We start from the raw sequence: 8,468 nt of genomic DNA on the forward strand, positions 1-8,468 counted from the left end.
GCGGAGCGGCTGGGCCCGTGAGCCATGGCCGCTGAGCCTGCGCATCCGGAGCCTGTGCTCCGCAACGGGAGAGGCCGCAACAGTGAGAGGCCCGCGTACCGCAAAAAAAAAAGAAAAAAAAAAAGGTACACAGGAGAGCCCAAAACGCTCCCAATGTTACTCCAGTAACCGTGACTGTAACGGCCCAGTGACCTATGGAAACAGCACCAGCGAGCCAAGTGATCTCTAGATGACTCCCCAGAGCCGAGACGGCCAGGTTACGGCCTCCTGCAGCCTCCGGCCACAAATCTGATGGGTGTTCTGTCCTTCGGTGAGCCAGGCATCAAGGACTCAATTAACCTTCTGTGGCAGCAGCCAAGTACCACTGTGTTTTGTAACCGAAAAGGGAAATTTTTCTATAAAAAGACTCCATATACCCCTTTAGAAGATAAAGCCGCCCAAAAACGCCTGTTTATATTTGAATCTCCAACAGGCACTTTTCAACTGCCGTCACTCCTAAATATGGAGTCTTAAAAAATTAACATGTCCTACTCAGCCAGCTCTATAAGCAGCGCAAAAATACATGTGTACTGTCGTGGGAGTGAGTGCTTCTAGCGCATCTGAGCTGCGTGCAGAGCAGCGCTGCGGCAGGGCACGCTGCCACCCAGCATCACCCGGGCCCCTTCCAGCCAGCTGCTGTGGTGACATTTACAGAAGATGCACACGCGTCTAATAGCTCCATGGGCTTCGGGTACAACCAGAGTGTTAAGCACTCAGTATGCAAATGCTTCCCTGAGTTATTTGAAAGTTTACACCTCACAAAAGATACACCATAGTACCATGCTGTTCCCGAGATATTTACTGAGCAAAGGAAACATTTCTCTCACAATCCCAGAGATTCAAGGCCACACAGGCCGACCTGACGGGGAACTTAGTCTAGTGGCCCATCCTCAGAAAAGGAAAGGACCCTCCTCCAGGAATGGTTCCGCTGTGGCCAGAGCAGGAAACGCAGGCAAGAGCATCTCCCCCTTCATCAAACAAGGCACCTTCAGAATTCAGCCCCACTTTTCCAAGTACCACTGAACAACAAATTTGGGGCTTAGTAAGTAGTTACTCACATTGCACAGAATAACTAGTAGCAGTCTCTAGAATCCAGGCAGCCTATCAAACTGTGTCCTTCTTTTACTTTATTACTATTCGTAATGAAACCATTTGTGGAGTGTTTATGTAATAATAAACCTACCACCGTGGAGTCTGCGCTGTGAGAGACAGAGCAGGCGGGCAAATGCTGAGTCCCGGCTCTGGTGTCGAACTGCCCCCAGGCTCACACAGGTGCACATACACTTAAACATAGCCCACTCTCCTCCCCGACCTCCTGGAGGAGAGGCAGCGGGGGACGGGGAGAGAGGCTCTGTATGGTATAAAAATAAAAACACGATTAGTAGACAGAATCTGTGTTACCAAATCAGGCCTTTGTTTTTGTTTTTGTTTTTTAAATCAGGTCAGTTGTGCAGGCACGTCCCACTGAAGACAGACACTGCAGGGAATCTCAAAACATCTGTTAAAGTTGGTCATAAAAAAAAAAAAAAAAAAGGTGGTCATACTCGTCCAATGTAAGTCAGGAGGCTGTGCTGACATTTAAGCTTTGGTCTTCTCGACGTTAGTAACACGACGAACATTCCTCTCATTTTCGAACTGTTATGATGTCAAATAAATGTGGCAAGGATGAAGAACGTGCACAAAGGAAGACAATAAAGACTCCTAAGGGTCTGCTCCTTGCAAATGTGCTACAGAAACACGAGAAGGGCAAAAATGAAAGACAAAGCGGATGCCTGGGAATCAATCACCCTGCCCTCCCACGAGAAAAACCTGCTTAAAAGCCAACAAAGGGACTACATATACCAGATACTGATTTAACTCTGCCTCTGCTGGCCTTTACTGTTATATAACCTTTTCTTGGTCTCAGTCTCCCCAAACGTAAAACTACCCCCATGGGAGTGAAAAATGTTTCCTAAAAAATGAACGCACAGAATTCCCTGGCTAGGACTCGGCGCTCTCACTGCCGAGGGCGAGGGTTCAAAACCTGGTCAGGGAACTAAGATCCCGCAAGCCGTGCAGCATGGCAAAAAGAATGCAGAGTGCTGGGCCAAGTCCTGGAGACTGAATAAATTCGGTTCAGTGACCTCTTCCTGCACTTTTCCCATGATTTGAGCTCACACCGTGTGGATTCCCCCAGACTCAGGGATCTTCCCCAGAAATAGCAAAATCAGCCTTCATTTTGGCTGAAGCGCCTTCCCTTTTCTTTTAGGTCAGTAAGAAAAAATTACAGAGCAGACAGCAGCCACTGTGTCAGCCTATTTAATAACCAAGCCCAGTTCCGAGTGGCAGCTGCTCCAAGGCAAAACCCCACACGCTGTAACCCAGCCCCCAGGATCGATAGACCGACTTCAGTAATTAGTCTGCCTGCTTCCGCGCCAGGCCTCATCAATTAAGCATGCACAGCCCTGCCAAACAACGGTGGGGTGACGCTTTCATTTTGGAATAAGTAGTAAATTACAAAAGCAACAGCCACACTGTTTTTCATTGTTAAGGATCTAAGAGGCATTTTACACGAGTTCTCTTACTTCTGAAAAGGCAGCCGACGTTTTCACATTAGTGAACAGTGCTCAAAATAAGCATGAGACGCGCCAGTGGGCGAGGCCTCCAGCTGTGACCCAGGGCCGCCTGGATCAAGGTCACTAAGCGGGGTGGGGAGGGGTTACTGTCAAATGCAGATCCCTGAGCCCCATTTCAAAGCGGCTGTGAATCAGACTCGATGCTTGGGGGGACGAGGGCAGGAACATGCATTTTCAGAGCTCCCTAGGTGCTAATTGGTGCACGAAAGCCCAAGAGTCACCCAGAGAGATATCCTCTCAGCTCTGAGCCATCTCCCCAGGCTGACAAGTCTCCCAGCCACTCCACCATCGATTCTTGCTGTGAAACCTCGGAAGTTCTTTAAGACGCCCCCTCCAAAGTGCAGACAGGGCAGCCACCCCGCGGTAGTATGTGCTACACTGTGAAGCGAGGGTGGACCCTGAGAACAAGTGAGAACTGCCCCAGACAAGACACCTGCGCGCTGCAGACAGCTGTGCCCATAGTGCCTGGGGAGAAAGTCAGACCTGGGGACAAGGCTCCAGGAACACATGCCCCGTGACTTTGAAACTCTACCTCTGGGCCGGTTTAAACGTTACTGAAGGATAAAAAATAAACCTAACTGAGACTCCTAAGAGAAGTGAAATGTTCCCGACTGGGAAGACTAAGAATTAGACAGACGTCAACGCTCCCTAGGTGAAATCTACAAACTGCGATCCAATCAAAATCCCACTGGAATGTTCATAAAACAGAACGTGAACATTCTGAAGCTCTCATGAAGAAAATGAGTGGGGCTTCCCTGGTGGCACAGTGGTTAAGAACCTGCCTGCAAATGCAGGAGACACAGGTTCCAGCCCTGGTCCGGGAAGATCCCACATGCCGTGGAGCAACTAAGCCCATGCACCACAACTACTGAGCCTGCCCTCTGGAGCCCGTGAGCCACAACTACTGAGCCTGTGAGCCACAACGACTGAGGCTGCGCACAACAAGTACTGAAGCCCGCGCGCCTAGAGCCCGTGCTCCACGACAAGAGAAGCCACTGCAATGAGAAGCCCACGCACCTCAACGAAGAGTAGCCCCTGCTCACCACAACTAGAGAAAGCCTGTATGCAGCAACGAAGACCCAACGCAACCAAACATAAAAAAAATTTAAAAATTAAAAAAAAAGAGTGCATGACAAAGAAATTTTTTAAGTAAATGAGAAAAACCTTCCTGCTATCCAAATAAACCACAGAGCTATGTCGATTAAAATGGAGCCAACTAGAATAGGTGGGAAGAGAACACCAAGGAATCGGAAGAAAACCCAGAAACATCCAGACCCTTCTGGACTGTGTGTGTGCACGCATGTGTGCCTGCACCGGCTCTCTGGCCCAGTCTGTAGGCACACGTGCAGGCACACACACTCAGGCACGTGTTGCTCTACATCTTAGGCTTCTGTACATGTGTTTTTGTACAATCTTTTTTGTACAAAACGAGAGGGAACATTTCTTTAGGGTATATTCCTAAAAGTGACCATGGGGTCAAGGGGCAGGCACGAGCAACAGGATGCTGGAACGACGGGTGCTGCTGGCTGACACTTCAGCCAGCGGGAGGGACCCCTGCTTGCCCAGCCCTCGCCGCCTGACAGTCCGACCTTCCGTGTGAGCCACTCGTGGCCGCCTTCTCACGACCGGCCGCTTGCTGCTCGCTGCTCTACATAAAGTCTCTATTCTGCACGTGAGCTTGCTTCACGCTGTAAACCTGGCACCACTCCCACACTTTCCTGGTGGCATCATTCCCGATACAAAAACCTTAAAATTTCCCATGGTCAGACAGTCACCCTCTTGTGGCTTCCGGCGTGTGACTCACTTAGGGAACCTCCCCTGAGACGTGCTTGCTCCTTACACACGGTGGCTGCAGACACTGCAACAGCAAGGAACGGGCCACACAGGGCACACCTTCCGCGCTGGTCTCACAGAACACACTGGGGCACGGCGGGGGAAGGGCTGCGGCTGTGCGCACGCCCAGGCACCGAGCCCAGCACCCACGATGACAAAGGGGAACGGAGGTCGTCACCACACAGTATCTCTCGCACACCGCTTCTGATTTCTTGCTTCCCACCAGGGGCCTTAAAAACAGAGCCAGCCTCAAACACCACGCACCTGGGAACCGTAGGCACGTGAAGCAGCAGTAACTGAACTCGGCTGAGCAGCAGACACACAGAAATTGAGCTGGTCGTTTAAAATCTCCCAGCAAACAGAGTAAGAGGAGAAGCCAGGGACAGACCCTCCGTGGCCTGACTTTCAGCCCCGCAGGGACCACGGGCTCTGGTGAAACGCACCTCCACACCCTGGCCACTGAAGAGAACAGCTCAGCGCGGCTCTGCCCGGCTGCCCATCTCCCCACCAAAAAAGTAATGAGAGACCTGCTCATCAGGAAAAACTTCTGACTTAGGACAGAGGCCTCGAATGCCGAGCAAGCGTAACCAAGCCGATAACGCTGGGACACAGCTCAAGCGGCACACTGAGGCGGGGCTGGGGACAGCAGGCACGGCGAGCGCTGCAAAGGGCAGTGACTGCATGTCACTAGTGCCTCCCTGCTTCCTTGGAGCGAACACTGCAACACCTGTCACAGAACCGGAAAGGCGTGAAGGCCACGAGAAAGCACGCACCACAACACAGCCCCGCAGGTCACGGCGGGACACCCCACAACATGCCGCCACCGTCAACACCAGGCCCCACGGGTGCTGCTCCCTCACGGAGCCGTTCACCATCCCTCACCCATACATTACCGGCAAAAGCTACCAACGCTGATAAAAATGCAACAAAAACATCAAGAACCGACTCACCAGAAGTGAACAAAGGAACAACAACTGGATTTTGAAAAGAATAACTGAAGCAAAGCAAGAACGACAAAAAAGGGTGCACGCTCTGGGCCTGAACACTCTTTAAATTAAGGGGAAAATGAAAATGACTAGGTCTCAACATACACACGATGAAATCAATTTTTACTATGAAAAGTTCTTAGTTGCCATACGCCTCCCAAAGCAAGTAAGAGAAGGAGATGCAGGCGGGGCTCGGGAGAGCACACCAAGGCTCACCCTGGGTCCAGCTTTACTCGGCTTGCTCTCCAGAGCTCAGAGCTCCCCCGGCAGCTGAGCGAGCTTGGCAATCTCTGAGCACCTTCCAATCACTCTCACCGTCAACTCTACACAGTTAGTCTAACACTCCAGGCTGGAAGCCGATCTGAGCAGGCCGACAGCCAGGTGTTCACGGGCTCCTAAAAGGCCCCTCAGGGGACCACGGAACACACCCTCCAGGGACTTCCCTCGGATGCAAGTCCCGGGACCTGCCAGCAGCCCTGCACCCCCCCGAATTCCGCTCTCCTGAGGCGGGGAGCCTGGCGGCTGCTTTAACAATACGGAGCTGGGGCCCCAGAGCCGCGCGTGTGCCCCACGAGGGCAAAGCCACTGACTCCGCTTTCAGTCCGTCATGCTACCAGGCTTCTGCTTGTACATAATTTAAAGGCAGACACACCGTCTGTCCCTCTACAGAGTCAGGCGTGTGGCTCTGGCCACGGAGACTGCAGCGGTGAACGTGACAACCACAGGTCAATGTCACCGACAGAAGCAGGAATCGAGCACGACGACGGCCGAGCCTGGTTCACTGAACAGTGACATACAGGCTTCCCTGTCCTTCCTCTTACACACTCCACTATTCCTATGTCAAGCAGACCTAGCCGGATACCTCCTCGCAGCGACACGGCACTCCAGGGGCAGCAAGCTGAAACCCAGAGCTGCCTCCGGGGCGGTGAACGGACGGGAGAAGTGCAGGAAAACCTGACCGCTGCTGACGCTGACGAGGGGAGGGAGCACCAGGGAAACGAGCCCGGATGCGGCGCTGGTCCCAGAGGCCCCGGCAACGCCTTCCACGGAGCCAGGTGTCAGGCAGCCGGCACCGGGCCGGGCCGCTCCGCGAAGGGGAAGCTCTTCCCTCACTTTGGTTACCAGCCAGACCGGTCTCCCAGGCGGGGCAACCGCGCTCCTCGGAGCCCCGGAATTATCCTACAAGAGCCGATCCCATCGCCGTGAACCCCAGACGCTGGCACGGGACAGGAGCGGGCCCAGGGGTCAGGCTCCTCACCTTACCTGACTTGCTCCCACGTCTTGGTGGCCAAATGCAGGACCCAGAGGTCCCTGTAGTGGTAGAACTGCTCTCCATCGGGAGAGGCAAACTCCCCGCCAAAGATCCAGAGCTGTCCGCCGCCCTGGGGCACCACCACAGCCTGTTGAGAGAATGGCGACAGGTCAGGGCACAGCCATACAGCTCTCAGGGAAAACCGGAGCCCCTCCCCCAGAACACCCGGTGCCAAGCCCTGACCCCGTCTTCAAACGCCTGCCCCGTCAGGTCCTTCTCGCAGCCTGCCCCTCTGTGGTTCTGCTGAAGGCCCAGGACTCACAGGCCACGTGGGAACCAGGCGGGACCGCCTGGGCTGACAGAGCCACACAAGCCACTGGTGGGCCAGCCCGCCCTGAGAGTCACCAGCCTTGGGCCCAGACAGCAAAGGAGGCAACTGGGCCTGTCCTTCACACCAAGGGGGTGCAGGACGGGAACCGTCGAGGGGCCGTCTGGCCAGGGGCTCACAAGCGGTGCCGACGGCAGCAGGCACAGTGTGGCCGGGGCAGGGGAACTGGGTCGGGGGCAGGTGGACGCCAGGTGCTCCAAAGCAGCCCGTGTGAATGCCTCCTGCCCTCGCAAACTGCCACGGACAAGCACACACCGGGTGGTCAGACGGTGGTTCCCAGAAGGCCCGTCCCCGGGCACCCTCCGAGCCTGGGACTCGCACTGCGGCGCGGCCCTTCGCTCAATTAAGCTTAACGCTGCACAACTGCGGCTCCATCACCGATGCTGCTCCTACCCCGGACCAACTGGAGGGTCCTGGCGACACACTTAGGGTGATGTGCGCCCCCCACCACCATTTTCACTCAGTCTTGTGCATCCTCTCAGGACTGACCTATCAAGAGACAAGCCAGCTTCCTAGGACTCTAAAACCCCAGTAATTATAAAGAAAGAAACTGATCACTTCAAATCTTTAAACCAGACATGAGGATTAGCTCAGGCCCAAACCTAACACGTTTTTTGGAGCTTAATGAAGTTTAGGTACTTCTTTCACGCTACGCGATACAATGTAGTTTTGAAATACCATATTATAGAAGCTACTGAATGTCCCAGGATAATACCACAAATAATGCATTAACCGGAAAGAACAGTACAGGGAGAACATATGTATATATACACACGTATACACGTGTATATATGTGCACACACACGTATACACACGTATGTATGTGTATAGTCCAACTAATATGAAATATAGATGCATGAATCACGGGTGCAGAGAAAAGATGCAGAAAATATCAATTAGGAGTTCTGGAAGAATCGACAATGGACTTACTCTGCTTTCATTATCTTCATTTTTTTTTCACAATGAATATTTATTATTTACATAATCAGTTTTCAGAGCCATTCTTAAAAAATGAAGTCAAACTCCAGGCAAGAAAAAAGACTGTGACCAGAGTGTGTCTCCCACGTCCCATCACAGGCAGAACTCTGGGAACGACACGAAGGTGGATTGATGGCCAGTGACCTGAGGGCTCTGTGTTAACCTCCTCCTCAAAGACCATAAACACCAAGAAAGAGCTAACATACCACTCAAGAGAAGATGCAAACTGTAGAGACAGGAATAAAACTTCCACTTCTGTCCAGGCTCAGCAATCAGCACCATGCCAGCCCTCCCACTGTAAACAAGGGGGAAACCGGACAAAACCTATGAAGCACGACGGCCAGACAGCACGACGTGCAGGACTGTGATCCTGAGAC

At 52.9% G+C, this 8,468-nt stretch overlaps 1 protein-coding gene across 3 annotated transcripts in view; it reads right to left on the reverse strand.

Moving 5' to 3' along the window:
• The window catches only part of KLHDC4 (kelch domain containing 4), a 58,283-nt gene extending 51,407 nt beyond the window's left edge, over positions 1–6,876 (reverse strand). Inside the window, exon 1 of one of the 3 annotated variants that reach the window (XM_028477563.1) lies at positions 6,737–6,876. The gene's annotated coding sequence lies outside the window, so the exon portion shown is untranslated. Of the gene's footprint in view, positions 1–6,731 lie in introns of all 3 variants that reach the window. The other 2 variants (XM_028477562.1, XM_028477558.1) reach the window with 2 other exon arrangements.
• Positions 6,877–8,468: the final 1,592 nt, after the last annotated feature.

The sequence above is a fragment of the Physeter macrocephalus genome, chromosome 17 (assembly GCF_002837175.3).
Source record: "Physeter macrocephalus isolate SW-GA chromosome 17, ASM283717v5, whole genome shotgun sequence".
NCBI lineage: Eukaryota > Metazoa > Chordata > Mammalia > Artiodactyla > Physeteridae > Physeter > Physeter macrocephalus.